General features: G+C 34.6%; 1 protein-coding gene across 23 annotated transcripts in view; it reads right to left on the bottom strand.

The window, feature by feature from the left end:
• The window catches only part of CCDC91 (coiled-coil domain containing 91), a 387,168-nt gene that overhangs the window by 309,584 nt on the left and 58,192 nt on the right, over positions 1-19,392 (bottom strand). For 6 of the 23 annotated variants that reach the window (XM_045465047.1, XM_045465042.1, XM_045465043.1 and 3 more), the window contains one exon: positions 3,500-3,526. The exons of the other annotated variants lie outside the window; for them this stretch is intronic. The gene's annotated coding sequence lies outside the window, so the exon portion shown is untranslated. The remainder of the gene's footprint in view (positions 1-3,499; positions 3,527-19,392) is intronic. 23 annotated transcript variants of the gene reach the window in all.

The following is a 19,392-nucleotide window of genomic DNA, read 5'->3' as shown; positions in this document are numbered from 1 at the left end:
TTTCTAGCATTTAACATTATATCCCATTAAATTACAACTATAATACAGCAACACCAAATATACCTGTCACATAAGTTATAGAGTCATGAGCCGGACCAAAAAATTGGCAGATCATTAGTTCATCTTTTGGTGTCATGGCAGGAGATAAGATGCATACTTTGTTATGATTAGGTATCTACATTGAAAGATTTCACAGTATCTAGTTTAACAATTCTCAGACTTCTTTATATCTGAATTTGATCTCTTCTGTTGTGCTAGTATATAAATTCCCTCCTTTATTATTCTCAGTATTTAATATATTGCTGATATTTTACAAGGAAAACATATATACAACACTTAATGTAACAAATTTTTATTACGTGACTCTGTAGAACTGAGCAGTCAAGATCCTCAAGGTGTTACAGTCTAGGAAGAGTGGGGTGGGGGGAAGAGTGTAAAAAAAATGCAAATTTTAATAACATGAGCTATAAAAGAGCCTTAAGAAAGAAGAAAAAGTGTCTAAGGTGGAAGGAAAGATTTACAGATGTGATATATCTAGTAGGAGCATCATAAATGCTTCAGGGGGGAGATATTTGAGAAATCTATTTCAACAGACCTAACAAAGAATTTTAAATGGCACATTAAGAACATGTATTTTATTAGTCTTTTCCTAAAAGATAGCAAAGATTTGTTTTGATTGTTTGCTTCTGCATAAACACAGGGTCAAAGAGAATGTGAAATGAGAATACTGCAAAAAATTCTGAAAGCAAATACAAGAAAGATGAATCTAAAACTACTAGTGCAGAAAATAAGGATCAATCACATTTACATCAAAGAATCCACAAAAGGCTTAGGAACACATGTCAATGAAAGTTGTGTAAAGGTAAGACTCAAAATAAAAGTGGCAGATATATCCCAAGATCCCCTTCTACAATCTGCACAACAGGAAAACTTATAGTTCTTCATCACAGCAGAAGACTGGGTTTATTCCCTGGACAGGGTAAAGCCAAGGGTCTCTGGATTAGAGGACACCGAGACAGCTGGACTAAGTCAAAGTTGTATTCAATACTGAGACCCATTCTCCCAGTCCTCTTTCATCACTTGGCAACCAAACTGCCAGCAGCTAGGTTTCAATCTCTAGTCATCAGTAGAAGATTCTTCTCTGGTGAATCTAATCAACTCATGAAAAGGACGTCATCAGAGGCACCACCAAGAAAAAAAAAAAAGTTCACTCAGCTATCACTACTTTGACAAATCCTATCCATATGCAGAAAATTTCCAACTTGCTACTGATTTCAGTAAAATAATGAACAGTATAAAGGCTAAACGAAAAGATTATCAAGTCAGGTTGCCTCGATTCAAATTCTAGTTCTGCTACTTAAATGTGTTACACTGGGCAAGTTATTTAAACACTGTGTACCTCAGTTTCCTCATCTGTCAAACAGAGATACTACTAGTACTACTACTACTACTACTACTAATAATAATAATGGTAACTAACTCTTAAAGTCATTATAAGGATTAAATAAATAAAATAGATGAAGCACTTACAACAGTCTCTGACACATTCTAAGTATTATATAAGTGTTTGTTACTTTATTAGTAGTGTTTCACTCTTACATATGAGCAGATGGCCAAGGACAATAAAAGATACGAAGAAAGTATCTAATATAAAAAATAAGAGACCAAACCAAAGAGAAAGAAACAGAGACTACACAAGAAAATTTTCAAAAAATAAAAACATAACTAGTACTTTCAGAGAATTAACAACAGAAGATAGTGCATGCATGGAATAAGAACAGGAAGCCTTCATTTCGGGGAAGAAGGGGAAGAAATGAGAGAGGGATGTGCACCTAGACTAAGGTCTTGAAAATAAAAATGATTACAGAAATGAAAATTGCAGGGCGGAAACTAAAGCTGAGGAAATTCCTATTAAAAGAGGAGTATAAAAGAAAAAGAAATGAAAAGTCAGAGTAAAAACATAAGAAAATTAAAAGATCCAGTCCAGAATATGCAATATCTAATTATCAGGAATTCTAGAAAGACAAAGTAGAGAAAACAAAAGGAAAGAAATCATCAACAAAATAATTCAAGAAAATTTTCTAGAGGCACCTGGGTGGCTCAGTCCATTAGTGTCTAACTCTTAATTTCAGCTCAGGTCATAATCCCAGGGTCATGGGATCGAGCCCCACATCAGGCTCTGTGCTGAGCATGGAGTCTGCTTAAGATTCTCTCTCTCCCTCTGCCCTTCTACCCTGTTCATGCTCTCTCTCTCTCTCTCTCTCTCTATCTCGAAAGAAAGAAAGAAAGAAAGAGAGAAAGAAAGAAAGAAAGAAAGAAAGAAAGAAAGAAAGAAAGAAAGAAAGAAAGAAAAAGAGAATTTTCTAAAACTAAAGGATACGATATCCAGATTTAATAGTTCCTCAAGTATCCAAGAAAATAGAAGAACAAACCCACACTAAGGCACAGTAGAGACAAGGAAAAGATCCTACAGGCTCCCAGAGAGATAAAATAGGTTTCGTACGAAGAATAAAGAATACAATCACATTAGAGTCTTCACAACAGCATCGCTGGAAGGTGAAAGGCAAGGGAACAATGCTTTTAAAATTATGAGGGAAAATGATTAGCAGATAGAATTCTAAAATCAGCCAAACCAACAAATAACAAATGTGTGGGAAGACTAAAGTCATATTCATACTTCAAAGTGTCAAAATTTTTATTTCCCATTCTATAGAGTAAACCAAGAGAATAAGACACAAGGACGAAATGGGATTAGAAAAGAAAAACTGTGGGAGAATTAAGAGTTGAATTAGTGACTAAAACATTAACCAAATTAAAAAAAGAAAAAATAATACGTTGGACAGGAAAAGTAAACATTGTAACAGTACTATATTTTTTAGCCATGAATACTATTTACATGGCAATAATAAACAATGAATAACTAACGGCACCAAAATTATACTAAAACCGTATCTGAAAGCTAAGAGAAAGAAGAAGCATGTGGTATGAAGTATAGAGAGGGTGATGAAAGACAGCTAAAGCTTCATCTTCCATATTGGAAAGTTGCTGGGTATGAAACTGAAAAATGAAGAAGTAGCAATAATAAACATGTTTAGGGATATACTGGTAAACACTAAAATTATCAACCATATGTACTAAACATCTTGCTTCTAGAAAACAAGAAAAGGAGAGGCTAGAAGAGAAGAGCAGGCATAGGAGATGGTTATTTCATAACAAGTATTTTACAACTTTAAACTGTGGGCACATATAACTGATTTCTTTAACAACAGTATTAGAAGACATCATGGCACAATGACCAACCATCTATTATTTCTATCAAAATATTTGGAAAAATAAAATTCAGGGAAAGTTACTTTTAACAAAACTATAAACAAAGGCATAAATGCTTTAAATTAGTATTTAACCAGTGAAAAAATTAAAATTTTTCATGTTAATCTCCTTTATAACATTTATTCATTAACATCTATTTTAAGTGTTTATACAAAATGGAAAAGCATACCTCAAACACCAGAGCTGGAAAAAAAGTCTAAGAAAAAAAAAACAAAAACCTTAGGTGAGTGACTCAAAAAGTACAATCTCCGGAGATCATCCAAATGATTCAATCATCCCTAAGTGTCCTACTAGTTAACACTGTCCACTTAGCACTTCAATCTCTAGCCCATCTGAAAAACTACTGGCTAACCAACATCCTCACAGTCACAGTATTTTTCCATTTGATCCTTTTTCATGCCATTTTTCCTAGAAGCAATAGACAACTGATTTTTTTTTTTTTTTTTTTTTTACTATCCTGGGCAAACATAAATTGTTAAGGAGAAAGCAGAACAAAAGAAACACACACACACACACACACACACACACACACACACACACACACACCTCTTAGTTAAGGTTAAAAATTAATAGCCACTAAGACCGAACTACCTTAAAGAGTCTAACCATCTAAGATCAGAATTTCAGGCTTACCTGTTCAAGGATATTATTTATTTACCTAATTTTCTGTAAGCTCTTCTGAGGTAGTGTCGGGACAATTTTATCTACTTTTAACTCTCTGGTACCTTCAACTGAGCAGTTCCTAGCACACAGTAGGGTCTCAAAAAATATTTTTGAATCAGTGCTTTTGGAATAAACCACTAAATGAAAACAAATGAGTTGCTAATAGTTCCCACATGACTTCCCTTCCCCTTTTACTTCTCCAAGAAAAACATGTTGGAACTTGAGTGGTAGAGGATCAAGTTGCTAGCACTAAAACAGCTCTATGCATATTAAGGCATGAGTTTGAAGGCCTACATCTTAAAAGAAATTATGCTCTACACTCCTCTCTCTTAAGTGTCCAATTATTATTAGGATTAATAATAACTTTGACACTTTCCGGATGAAGCAGAATTACAAAATAATTGCTATACTATAAATACCACTGCCAATGGCAAAATATCGTCACAAGTTAAAAAACTGAGATATTCACTACCTGAAAAACATTCTATTCATAAATGATCAGATAGGAAAATATCCCCAAAACAATTAATAGTTCTAGTAACTAAATATTTTCCTTTATATAATTTTCACCTGTACTTAAATTTTTGTCTTTGCCAGCCTTCATTCAAGAAAATTTACATATCCCAGCAGGTAACAAGAAACAAAAATTGCAAAACACTTAGACTCTCCAAATGCTTACCTATTTTCCAACTCTTTGGCTAATTCTTCTATTTTCCAACCTCTTTGGTTAACTCTTCTACCTCCTCTAACTCCTTCAGGGCAATCTTTCCCTCAGCTGATGGATCTATGATCCTGTCTCATCTTCTCCTTGAAAGAGTACATTCACTCTAATGATCTTAATGCTCCACTCAAATTTTCCAAAATTAACCACCTCACTGGGTTCAGTCATATATTTCCAACCAAATAATAAATACTTTTGTATGGCTATTTTACTGTCAACTCAAAATTCTCACTGTATGAATTATACCCCTATCTGGCAAAATCTCCGCCCTCAATGAATATTAGTGGGTAGATATCACCTCTTCTCACATTTTAAAAGAGGACACAGTCCTCTAGATAGAAGGAAACAAGATTTAAGAAATACTACAGTCTCTTTCTCATCTTTACTTCTCTCCAAGAGAAAAATAATCAAAATAAGTGACAGGAGGTCATCCATAGGTGTCCTACTGGGTGAGATTAATGTATAGAATTCCCATACACAGTACTGTGCATACACAGTACAAGCTCTTCGAGTTCCTCACTGGGAACTGTGTGCCCGTTAACATGTTATTCCTCCAGTGCAGCTCCCATGAGTGAAGCTCATCAGAGAAAAACTTCATTTCCTTAGCATGAAGACATGTTTTTTAGCTTGTGACTAGATGAGTAATAGGAATTCAGAAGAGAACTTGTGAGAGACCTCATTTCCACCTCAGTCCAAACCACATTTACATTAAACCTTTAATAATAAGAGCACTTTTCTGATTCCTATGACTTGGTTCTACTTCTCAACTGACTCAAATCTGGAGTGGTACAAGGCAACTGATAATGGCTCTCCCCAAGAACCACCACCAATATCCAATTACCTAACTTCTGCCGAGAACTTAAGACAATTCACTGTAATTCACTGGATTCACAGTGCTGCCTATCCATACCCATTTTTTTCTCTCTAATTCTCCAGAAACTGTGTCAAAGATTCTCAATACTCCTCAAACTTCCAACCTTTTCATTCCTTTCTGTATTCAAAACACATGACCAATCCTCCTGCTAAAACAGAAGGCATTTTTAGAGAAGTTCCTTAACTTCTTTCTACCAAAACTATAGTTACCAGCATCTGTACCAAGCTATCCCACTTTCTTCTGCTCACACTGAAGGAGGAATCCCTCTATGTTCTTAAAGCTAATTCCTCCATCTGTGTTTTCAGAGACTTGGCTCTCTCAATCGTTCTTTCTCTTAAATACTGAACTTCCTCCTCTTATTTGGCTCTTCCCAAAACACTGAAACATGCTCCAGTTCCTACATCTTTAAAAATGAAACAAAACAAAAACAAAAGCAAAACCATCCTCAACTACACATTCTTCTCCAACCACAGACCTCTCCTTTTCACAGCTCAACTTCATAAGTGCTGTATTCTTACAGCCCATGCCTGCAACCAATTACCTCCTTTTCACTAAATGCAAAAAGACACTTTCAATTCCTTGTCTTATTTGAACACTAACAACATTTGACCAGTCTTTCCTTCTCAAAACACTCTCACCCCGTGGTTTACAAGACAACCATACTTCTTTTCCCTCTTTCTTCCTATTTCTCTGGCTGCTTCTTCTCAATCTCCCTTGTAGGTTCTTCTACCTTCCAGTTAGATGATGGTGTTCCTAAATACTCCAACCTACCCCTTCTTTTTATCTCACTTCAGAAACACTCCCTGGACTCACTTAAAATACAAGCTAAGAAATCTCTAGTTAAGATCCACCTCCTGAGCTCCAGACCCACATAAACAACAGACAATTGAATAGTCACTTTTCCAATTTGGCAGGCACCTCAAATTCAATACAACCAAAACTGAACTCAAGATCTCTCCCATCAAAGTCAATTTACTGTTCCTCCAAAATACCTTCACCCAGTGATTGGTATTACCATCTACAAAACAGCTGGCCAAGACAAAATCCTGCAGTCACCTTTGCCTCCTTTTCTTTCTCACCTCATACATCCAATCAATAACCAAATCCTACGTCCTAAACACCTCTAGAATCCATCTCCTCCACTCAGTATCCAAATCTTTACTCTAGTTAGAGCCCCATTATATTTCATCTGGCTTATACCATCAGCCTTCAAAACAGTTCTGTTTCCAATTTTCTCCTTTCTACTCCATTCTCCACTCTGCTACCCAAGTGATCTTTTTAAATACTCACCTAGTTAAAACCTTTCAGTGGCTCCTTGTTACTTTACAAAGTCAAAATTCTTAGCAAGAAATTAATGAACCTTTGTGCCAAGCCCTGGACAGTGTATGACCCCTTCTTAATATAACATTACTCTCAGGAGCAAGAAACATAACAAGCTTTCATAACACGCAAAAGACAGAAACCTAGACAAAATGACAAGATGGAAGAATTCTTCCCAAAAGAAAGATCAAGGAGAAACCACAGCCAGGGATTTGCTCAAAACAGATAGAAGCAATATATCTGAACAAGAATTTACAACAACAGTCATAAGAATACTAGCTGGGCTTGAAAACAGCATAGAAGACCTTGCTGCAGACAAACCATAGAAGAAACCCTTGCTGCAGAGATAAAAAAAAAATCTAGAAACTAGTCAGGCTGAAATGAATGACCCTTTATAACCTAGTTTCTGCTACCATCCTCATCACTAATACATCCATACCCTGCAGTCATATAAGAATTTATATATGAACCATGTGACTCTGGCCAAATCACCACACCTCTCTCGACCTCAGTGACCTCATATGTAAAATGAAAAAAATGATTACATGACTTCTAAGATATTGCATTGTAAGATCCTCTAAATATATTATTCTATGACTAAAATCAAATTCCTTTCTTTTTCATAAAGAACTTCCTGAATGGGGCACCTGGGTGGCTCAGTCGGTTAAGCCTCCAACTTCAGCTCTGGTCATGATCTCACGGTTAGCGAGTTCATGCCCCACATTGGGCTCTCTGCTGTCATCACAGAGCCTGCTTTGGATCCTCTGTCCAAGTCTTGCTCTGCCCCTACCCCACTCATGCATGGGCTCTCTCTCTCAAAAATAAACATTAAAAAAAGATAAATTTTTTTTAATGTTTATTCATTTTTTGAAAGGAGAGACATACAGAGAACGTTGAGTAGGGGATTGGCAGAGAGAGAGGGAGACACAATCCGAACAGGCTCCAGACTCTGAGTTGTCAGCACAGAGCCTGACTCGGGGCTCAAACTCATGATCTGCAAGATCATGACTTGACCTGAAGTTGTACACTCAACCGACTGAGCCACCCAGGTGCCCCATAAAAAAACAAAAACAAAAACAAAAAAACAAAAAAATTTCTTTTTAAGTTTCAACAACAAAAAAAGAACTTTCTAAATATTTTCTATTCTGAATATGTCATTTTCAGTCAATAATATTGCCATCATTCTTTAATCCATGCAAAATGCAGAAGCTAGGTGTCACCTTTTATTCTTTGCTTTACACCGTAGTCAAGTATGTTATTCAATCCTATATTAGTTTCTCCACTCTTCCTTTCCTTTCTCCTCTAGTGATCATCCCTGTGATCCAGATATCTACCACTATTTCTTGAAAATTATCAGAACTTACTAGTCACCCTGCTCTCCAATCCATTTATCACACTGGACAACTCCTTATAAAACAATGAAGTTTTAAACTCTAAGACTATCATGTCAATGTCAACTCCAAAGCTTTCAAACTAAGAATGAAAAATCCATCTCTTTGAGGCATGAACTTTGGAGCCTCACTGATAAGCAAAGTAAGCACGAAGACAAAGCTGTGACTTGCATTGGCATTAATCATTAAAAGTAAAAATAAGGAGGCGCCTGGGTGGCTCAGTCAGTTAAACGTCTGACTTCAGCTCAGGTCATGATCTCATGACTCATGAGTTCAAGCCCCACATCGGGCTCTGTGCTGACAGCTCAGAACCTGTGCCCTGCTTGGGATTTTGTCTCTCTCTCTCTCTCTCTCTGCCCCTCCCCTGCTCTTTCTCTCTCCTCTCTCTCTCTCAAAAATAAAAAACATTTAAAAAGAAAAAAATTTTTTAAAGTAAAAATAAGTTCTATAAAAAGCCTACAATTATATCACAATATTAAGGCATAAAAGGACACACTATACAAGAAAAAATAGAGAAAAATATTATACAACACAGTAAAAACAGTGTTGACATTATCAGGTGCAGAAGATCACAAATTTAATGCTCTCTACAATAAGAAAGTGTTTCACTTCTTTTATGGTTTCAAATGCTCTCATTTACATTTTTTTCTGTTTATAGTGAAGTCCCATTTATCTGAATAGATATATTTACTAATCACATCTACCTGGAACATGGTTATTCTGATACAATATCCACAAAACTCTTCTGGATAGACAAGAGTGAAATTATAAACTTAGTGTTCAAATACTTTATTCATAAATAGCTTTAAACCCCTGTTAAAAATGTGTTTTTTCTTCTATTAGATCTAATCAGAGGCCCCCAGTGCTTCCCTGACCTCATTTATAACCCCCCCTAACTTACTCTGTTCTAGCTACATGCAGGCCTCCCTGTCATATCCCTGCCTTAAAGCACGCATCTGGTATTGTTGTTGTTACTTTTATTATTATTATTACTACTTTTGTTTTTTTTTATAAAATCAGCTTATGGAAACCCACCACCAAGCATAAACTAAAGATCCTAACAATAAATTACATGTAACCCTTCCTTAGGACACAATTCTCAATTTATTTTTCATCATTCCCCTGCTTTCAAATTAATAAAGTTTTATCTCATCTGTAACTACTACCAAAAAGTATACTATTTTTATTTTGGCTATTTTTAAAGGGTATCCCATGACATATAAATTTGGCAGACAACTTTTTCACATATTATGTCACTAGTATTATTTCAGCTACCATTCATTTTTTAACTACCATAATATACCACAGTTTATTCGGTCACTTTCCAGTCAGTAGACATTTGAGTGTCTACTTTGTTATTGAGAGCAGAACTGCTATGAACATTCTCCAAGACATCTACTTTTGCATATACACAGTATTTCTCTTGGGTATATGCCTACAAGTAAAATCACTGGGTTGTAAAGTTTGTCTAAATTTAACTTCACGGGATCATGAAAAACTATTTTCCAAATGGTTGCAGAAATTGTAGTTGTAGAGTAATGTACAAAAGTTCTGTGAATCCTCCCCCTTTCCAACACTTGGTTTTAAATGGTATCTCACTGTGTATACCTAATTTGATTTCCCCAATTATTAATGAACTTGAAATCTCTTCATGATTATTTACCATATACTCTTTTGTGAAATACCTACTTTGTGAAATAGCTTTTTTGTCTGTGACTTTTGATTTATACAACTTTTAAAAAATATTCTTGATATTAATCATTGTCAGCTTTGTATATTGCAAATATCCTCCATTTTATAACTTATTTTTTCACTTCCTTGAAGGTAGCTTTTGATGAACAAAAATTCTTAGTATGTTAACTCTATTAATCTATTCTTTTATAACTTTGCAATTTTTAGCCTTTGTTTTTAAATCCTTTACTATCCTTAGGTCTAAAAGATATACACCCATAGTTTCTACAAAGTTAATATTTTATTTTTGACACTTACATATTTAAACAATCTGCAATTTAACTTTTATATATGGTGGATGCAGGGATCCATTTTTTTTTGTCAATTTCACTTATTAAATAGTAACTTCTTTCCTCACTAATCTGATATTCCATCATTATCAGATACAAAGCTCCATAAATAAGTGGATTTGTTTCTGGATGTAGAATTATTTCAGTAGAAATGAAGTCTTTGATATTCAGCCATTCTGCCCATGAACATGGTATATCTTACAACTCAAATATACAGTGATTAAGTCTTTTTTAATGTCTACTAATAGAGTAGTACAATTTTCCCTAAAGAAGTCTTATATGTCTTTGCTGTTTATTACTATTGATATCCCATGATACTATTTTAACGTCCTTTTAAAGTATGTTTGCTAACTGTCACTGTTACAAAAAATACAATTACTTTCTGTATACTAGTCTGTCTATATATATTCATCTTTGCAAAACTCTTACATCCAATAATTTACCTATATTCTTTTGACTTTACATGTAAGTGATCATACTGACTCCAGATAATACTTTTCATTTCTACCTTTCCAAATTTAACACCTCTAATTACTTTTTCTTATCTTAAAGCATTGGTTATGTCCTCCAACACAAGAGGCAAGGTAGTGATTATATTTTCCAAAGATAGAGACAAAAACATCTCCCAACTCACATATTCTTCTAAGACTAGAACATTCATACTTCTCTCAATGATGTGTAGAGTCTCTGTCCTTCCCCTTGAATCTATGTAGATAATTACAACTTCCACAACCAATACACAACACCAGAACTAACACTGTATAACTTCCCCAGATAGTGCATAAAAATGCACTGCATTTCTGCTCTAGTACTCCTTGCACTTAGAACCTAGCTGCCATGATGTGAAAAAGGCCAAACCACACCATCTGGACAGACCACATAGAGAAGCCATATGTAAATTTTCCAACTGACTGCCTGAGTCCCCAAACTACCAACTGATATCCAATCACCGGATATATGAACATACTTCCAGATGATCCCATCCCCTAGTCATCAAGTCTAGTGTTCAAGTCATACCACTGAGATGTATTACCAAGGGTGGATCAGTAACAAGCCTTCTTAGTCTGACTCTCAGAATCCATGAGCATAATAGCTGTTTTATGTCATTAACAGGACTTGTTACGTAGCAATAATAACTAGAATGGGTGATAGATGGGTGGCAACCATGCCTATATCATTCCTGTTTTTAAAGGAAGTGTTTTTAATATTTCCCCACTTTAAAAGCTATGTGCTGATGACTTTTTAATTATCCCAGCGGATTAAAGAATTTCCCTATTTTCCTAATTACTAAGCATTCTTACCATGAATTTACATTGATTATCAAATTTTTGTTATCTATTGAACTTATCATGATTTTTCTCTTTTTAATCTCCTGTCATCATTTACATTTATGTATCATATAATATTAAACCATTCTTGTATACCTGAAATAAACCCAACATGGCAATAGTGTCTGCCTTCTCTTACAAAGTTGGTTTCAATGTGCTAATATCTTATTTGAGATTTCTGCATCTACAGTCATGAGAAAATTTTCATTTTTTAAAATGTTTATTTATTTTGAGACAGAGGCAGAGAATGAGAGAATCTCAAGCAGACTCCACACTCAGCACAGAGCCAATGTGGGGCTAGATCTCACAACTGTGAGATCATGACCTGAACCAAAATCAAGAGTCGGATGTTTAACTGACTAAGCCACCCAGTTGCCCCTGTAATTTTCATTTCTTGTAATGTCTTCATCTGTTTTAGAAATCAGGGTTATGGAGGGCTTTCAGAACTAGCTGGTGCAATACCCCTCTTCTATTAATTAAAATGATTGCAACAGATTGGAATAATCTATTTCTTAAAATTTTGGTAAAAACTTGCTTAGCAAACATCTGGGCCTGTTGCTTTCTTTGTGGGAAGATTCTATTTCTTATAATTATAGGATGATTCAGACTTTTAATTTCTCCCTCAATATTTTTCTAGAAATGTGACTAAGTTTTTTAAAAAAACAGTTGACATATAGTTGCTAAGAATATTGTCATTATATTGTTTTTTACTGTGCTAAAATAAACATAAAATTTATTATCTTAACCATTTTAATTGTACAGTTCAGTACACTGTATAGCTTATACAATGCATAAAGAACATTCATACTGTTGTGCAATCACCACCATCCATCTCCAAAACACTTTTCATCTCACAAAACTAAAACTCTGCATGTTAAACAATGACTCCACATTCCCCTCCTCCCCAACCCCTGACAACCATTCCTCTACTTTCTGTCTCTATGATTATGACTCCTCTAAGTATCTCACATAATTGGAATAATATAGTATTTGCCTTGCTGTGACAGGTTATTTCACACAGCACAATGTCCTTAAAAGTTCTTCCATATTGTTGCACATGACAGAAATTCCTTCCTTTTTAAGGCTGAATAATAGTTTAATGTATACCACATTTTGTTTATCCATTCACTTCTCAATAGATATTTGGGTTGTTTCCATGTTTTAGCTATCATGAAAAATACTGCTATTAACATTGGTGTACTAATACCTGTTTAAGAACCTGCTTTTAATTCTTTTGGGTATTTCCCTTGAAGTGGAATTGCTGGATCACAATTCTAGTTTTACTTTTGAGGAACTACTGTACCATTTTACACAACAGCTGTGCCATTTTGCATTCCCAGTAACAGCACACAAGGGTTCCAATTTCCCTATATCCTCATCAACACTTACTATTTCTTCTTTTTTTTTTTCAATAGTAGCCATCATATTGGATAGAGTTTTTTTTTTTTTTTTTAATGTTTTTATTTATTTTTGAGACAGAGAGAGACAGAGCACGAGCAGAGGAGAGACAGAGACAGAGCATGAGCAGATAGAGAGAGAGGGAGACACAGAATCCGAAGCAGGCTCCAGGCTCTGAGCTGTCGGCACAGAGCCTGATGCGGGGCTCGAACTCATGGACTATGAGATCATGACCTGAGCCGAAGTCAGACACTTAACTGACTGAGCCACCCAGGCGCCACTCATTATAGTTTTGATTTGTATTTCCCTAATGCAAATTAATGATTTTGACTATCTTTTCATAAGTTCATTTGCAAACCTTCTTTGCAAAAATGTCTATTCAAATCCTTCACCCATTTTTTAATCTGGTGCTTTGTTTTCAGTTGTTGAGTTTTAGGAGCCCTCTATATATCCTGGATATTAATCCTTTATTTGCAAATATTTCCTCCTATTTTTTAGGTTAACTTTTTACTGGTGACAGTTTATACCTGTTGATGCACAAACTTTTAAATTTTTTCATCAAGTATAATTTGTTTTTTCTTTTTTCTTGCTTATGCAAGACACCTTCCTGTCATATCCAAGACACCACTGTTAAATCCAATGTCAAAGTTTTGCCCTCTATTTTTTTTTAAACTTTTTTAGTTTTAGGTCTTACACTAGATCAAGAGTCCATTAGGAATTAATTTTTGTATATACTATTAGTAAAGATTCCAACTTCATTCTGTTGAATGTGGATATCTACTTTTCCCAGAACTACTTGTTGAAAACACTCTCTTTTGTCCATTAAATGATCTTGGTACCTCTACCAAAAATCATTTCACCATATATGGGAAGGTTTATTTCTGGGCTTTCTATTCTATTCCACAGATTTATATACCTGTCTTTATCCAGTACCACGCTATTTTGATTGCTTAGTTTATAGTAAGTTTTTAAATTAAAAAATGTGAGTCATCCAGCTTTGTTCTATTTTTCAGGTTTATTTTGGCTATTCGGCATCCCTTGAGATTCCATATAAATTTTAGGATGGCTTATCTATTTGTGCAAAAAATATCATTGGGATTTTGATAGAGATTGCATTAAATCTGTACATCATTTAGGATTAGTATTGACATGTTAAGAATCTTAAATTTTCCAATCCATGAACATGGGATGCCTTTCCATTTATTTATGTCGTCTTTCTTTCAGAAATGTTTTATAGTTTTAATTGTATAAGCCTTCAATCCTTAGTTAACTCCTAAGTAAGTATCTTATTCTTTTTTTGGTGCTACTGTAAATTGAACTGTTTTCTTAATTTCCTTTTCAGATTGTTCATTGTTACTGTATAGAAATGCAACTGGTTTTTGTGTATTGACTCTGTATCCAGCTACTTCACTGAATTCATTTATTAGTTCCAACAATTTGTGTGTGTGTGTGTGTGTGTGTGTGTAATTTCAGGGTTTTCCACATATAATATCATATCATCTGTGAACAAAAACAATTTTACTTCTTCCTTTTGATTAACATGCCTTTTATTTCTCATTATCTTTTTAATCTCTGATTTAGTCATGACTATATGTCTTTTTTAATTTAAATATACTAAGTTCAGGGGCGCCTGGGTGGCACAGTCGGTTAAGCGTCCGACTTCAGCCAGGTCACGATCTCGCGGTCCGTGAGTTCGAGCCCCACGTCAGGCTCTGGGCTGATGGCTCAGAGCCTGGAGCCTGTTTCGGATTCTGTGTCTCCCTCTCTCTCTGCCCCTCCCCCGTTCATGCTCTGTCTCTCTCTGTTCCAAAAATAAATAAACGTTGAAAAAAAAATTTTTTTTTAAATAAAAAAAAATAAATATACTAAGTTCTATGTATGTACACAAAGTGTATTATTCAGATCTGCATCCTTGCTGATTTTTTTTTTACCTTTATCGATCAATAATCACAGGTCAGTTAAAATTTTTCACTATAATAGTACCACTTTCTCTCTACATAACTACCCATTTTTTGCTGTATATTTGATGCTATATTTTCTTTATAAAATTAACTTTTTACCATTATAAAATGACCAAGCCCTAACATGATTTTTAAGTTGATTTTGGATAATATTAATACAAGTAGCCAGCTTTTTTTTTTTTTTTTAATGCTTTAAGACTGCATGGACTATCCTTTCTACCTAGAATACTCTTTCCTCAGACAACTATTTGCCTTTCTTACCTCTCCCAGGTCTTGGTTCGAGTATCATTTCCATGAAACTATCCAATGTTAAATGATAAAACCTTCCCCTCAGCATTCCTGATTCCTCCTTCCTTGCACAGCACTCACCACTTTTTCACATATTTACTGAATTATAATTATTATTTGCCTCCCACATACACCGTAAACAGAACCTCCACAAGAACGAGAATTGTTACCAGTTTGGTCACCAATTTATCTCCAGCACCTAGAAGTAACTGGCATAGAGGTGGTGCTGAATGTATTTTTGTTGAATAAATAAGACTCTCAACTGCAAAGATCACCAGGGAAATGTAAATTTTAAAACAATGGAATGCTACTGCTACTTCATAGCCACTGAACACAAAAAAAGTTAAAAGTACACAATAACAATCCAAATGTCCATCATGAAGCTCTCCACTACATACCCAAAAGAAAGACATGGTAAAAATCCCACGTGCATATGAAAAGAATGTATATTCTGAAACTACTGGGTACAGTGGTCTACAAATGTAGCGGTCTACAAATGTCACCTAGGTCACATTGGTGAAAGTGTTCAAGTTTTTTATACCTCTTCTCTCTACTTGTAACAAATAGTAAGAGAGAAAAACTTCAACTACCATTGCAAATCTGTCTTTTTGTCCTACACAATCATTTTTTCCTTCATGTATTTTGAAGCTCTGTTATTAGGTGCATATGTATTTAAGATTTTTAACATTTAAAGGAAACCCTATGCAGATTTCTTAAGTTACTTCTTTGCAACTCCCTCTCCAATAACCTGCCTGCAAATTCCGACTGCATCAGTTGGAATTCTAACCTCTGTTTCCTTTACCCTAGTTGGTATCCATTGCTTAGGTCAGGGAAAACTTCTTATGCTTCCTATTTTTCAAGGACCATAGCCCTGTGCTGTCTCTTGTTGAATGCCTAAAAATAGTTGCTTCATTATCTTGTCCAGTATTATACTCATTTGAAGTAAGATGATAATCCAAGGTGTGCTGTTTCGAAGGGGCACATGCACCCCAAGTTTATAGCAGCACTATCAACAATAGCCAAAATATTCAAAGAGCCCAAATGTCCACCAGTAGATGAATGGATAAAGATGTGGTATATATACATACAATGGACTATTACTCCACAATCGAAGAGAATGAAACCCTTCCATTTGCAACTATGTGGATGGAACTAGAGGGTATTATGCTAAGCGAAATTAGTCAGGGAAAGACAAAGATCATATGACTTCACCCATGTATGGAATTTAAGATACAAAACAGATTAACATATGGGAAGAGAAGCAAAAATGATATAAAAACAGGAAGGGGGACAAAACGTAAGAGACTTTTTTTAATTTTTTTCTAATGTTTATTTATTTTTGAGAGAGACACAGAATACGAACAGGGGAGGGGCAGAGAGAGAGGGAGACACAGAATCCGAAGCAGGTACCAGGCTCTGAGCTGTCAGCACAGAGCAGACACAGGGCTCAAACCCACAAGCTGTGAGATCATGACCTGAGCCAAAGTCAGAAGCTTAACTGACTGAGCTACCCAGGCACCTCAAGAAACTCTTAAATATAGAGAACAAACTGAGGGTTACTGAAGGGGTTGTGGGTGGGGGGTTGGGCTAAATAGGTAAGGGAAATTAAGGAAGGCACTTGGGATGACCACTGGGTGTTATACATAGGGGATAAATCACTGGAATCTACTCCTGAAATCATTATTGCACTATATGTTAACTAACTTGGATGTAATTAAAAATTAAAAAAGTAAAAATATAGTAAGATGGTAATCCAATCTGTATTACGCCATCATGACCGAATCCAGAAGGTTCTTTATTTTTGTATTTCTATTGTTCAGACTGTTTTCCTATTGTTATAATAAATATATTTTTTTGCCTATATGTGTATGTATACACACACACACACACACACACACACACACACACACAGATGCATACAGAGAGAGAGAGACACAGAGACAGAGAGAATTATTATTTTTTAAATGTGGTAAAATGTTAACATTAGGGAAATCTGGGTGAAGAGTATACAGGAATTATTTGGACTATGTGTAACTTTTCCATATGTCTGAAATCATTTCAAAAAAAGAAAAGAAAAGGAAATACAATGCCATAATAAAAGCTACAGACTAGGAAAAAATATCTACAAACCACGTATCTGCTGACAAAGGACTCAAGTCCACATAAAGAACTCTCAAAACTCAATGGTAAAACAAAACAAAACAAAACAAAATCCAATTAGAAAATGGATAAATGGATGAAATATAAACATTTCACCAAAGAGGATACACGCAGAGAATGACAATTAAGCAAATTATAAGACATTCAATATCACTAGTTATTAGAGTAATGTAAATTAAGAAAACAGTGCAATATCACTACACACCTATTAGAACGGTTAAATAAAAAGCAGTGACAATACCAAATGATGGCAAAAATGTAGAGAAAAAATCTTTCAAACACTGATGGTGCAAATATAAAATGGTACAGCCACTCTGAAAAATGTATTTGTCAGTTACTTTAAAAGTTAAACAAGACTTACCATAAGATCTAGCAATAGACCTTCTGGGGATTTTCTCAGAAAAAGGAAAACTTAACATCCACACAAATATCTGTACGTAATTGTTCATAGCTTTATTTTTAATAGCCAAAAACTGGAAACAACCAAAATGTCCTAAAATAATAAACAAACTGTGCCACATCCACACCACTGAAGTATTAGTCAGCATTAAAAAGGAAAAAAAAAAAAAAAGAAAGAAAAAGGAAAAAAAAAAACTATCAAAACACGCAATGAGTTGAATAGATGTCAAAGGCATTATACTGAGTGAAAAAAAAGCCAATCTCAAAAGGTCACATACTGTTAATTCCATTTATATAACAATCTCAGAATGACAAAGTTGTAAATATGGAGAACAAATGAGTGGTTTCTAGAAGTTAAAGAATGATGGAGAGGAGGGAGTAGGAGTGACTATAAAAGGGTAGTACAAAGGAGATCTTATTGATGATGGAACAGTTCTGTATTTTGATGTAGTAATGGTTACACAAATGTACAGATGCAATAAAATGACACAAAACTATACACACACATTGTTATCAATATCAGTTTCCTGGTTTTGATATTATACTGTAGTTACATGAAATGAAACCACTTGGGAAACTGGAAGGTAAGTAATAAGCAGGACTTCTCTGTATTATCTTTGCAAATTCTTATAAATCTATAGTTATTTTAAAATAAAAAGGTTTTCTTTTACTTATACATACATACATTCAAAAAGTATGTAAAATGAAACTTAAATATTTCTCTTTTAAATGTTTCGAGGGGCACCTGGCTGGCTCAGTTGGCTGAGCATTTGATTTCAGCTCAGGTCATGGATCTTGTGGTTCTTGAGTTCAAGCCCCACAATGGGATCCCTGCTTTCAGCCTGTCAGCGCAGAACCTGCTTCGGATCTTCCATCCCCCTCTCTCTGCCCCTCCCCATTTGTTCTCTCCCAAAAATAAATGAACATTTTTTTTAAAAGCATTTAAAATGAAAAAAAAAAATAAAAATAAAAAAATAAAAGCATTTAAAATGTTTTGGCTTACAATGCATTTTCCTTTGAATTAGTTTGTCAATTTATTACATATCTGCCTTAGTTTCATAATGCATTAATTTAGTATATTTTAGAAACCCTAACATCAATGACCTGAAGAAAAAGAGGTATGTCCAATTTATGGTATAAATACAATTTATGTCACTCTTCTTTATAAAGGGTGACAACAATTATAAGACAAACAAGGAAAGGAAGGAGAAAGGAAGAAATAAATGACTCAAGAGACAAATAAATCAACAAAGCTAGACCAAGAAATGATCCAGATGACAAGAACTTAAAAAAAAAAAAAAGCAACTGTGCATAATATAAGAATATAATGCAAAGTTAGAAAACATATGTAAATGGATATCAACAGACAGATGGAAACTACCAAAAAAAAAAAAAAAAAGGAAAATGTAAATGCTGATAATTAAAAACACACTATCAGAGCGGGAAATTCGTTTTGGGCTTATCATGACTCTACAGAATAAGGAGAAAAAAAATCAGTAAACTTCAAAATAAATCAAAAGAAATTACCCAAATTAAAA

The sequence above is a fragment of the Leopardus geoffroyi genome, chromosome B4 (assembly GCF_018350155.1).
Source record: "Leopardus geoffroyi isolate Oge1 chromosome B4, O.geoffroyi_Oge1_pat1.0, whole genome shotgun sequence".
Classification (NCBI taxonomy): domain Eukaryota; kingdom Metazoa; phylum Chordata; class Mammalia; order Carnivora; family Felidae; genus Leopardus; species Leopardus geoffroyi.
The sequence above is the reverse complement of the archived record's forward strand: the minus strand, read 5'-3'. Positions and strand labels throughout refer to the sequence as shown.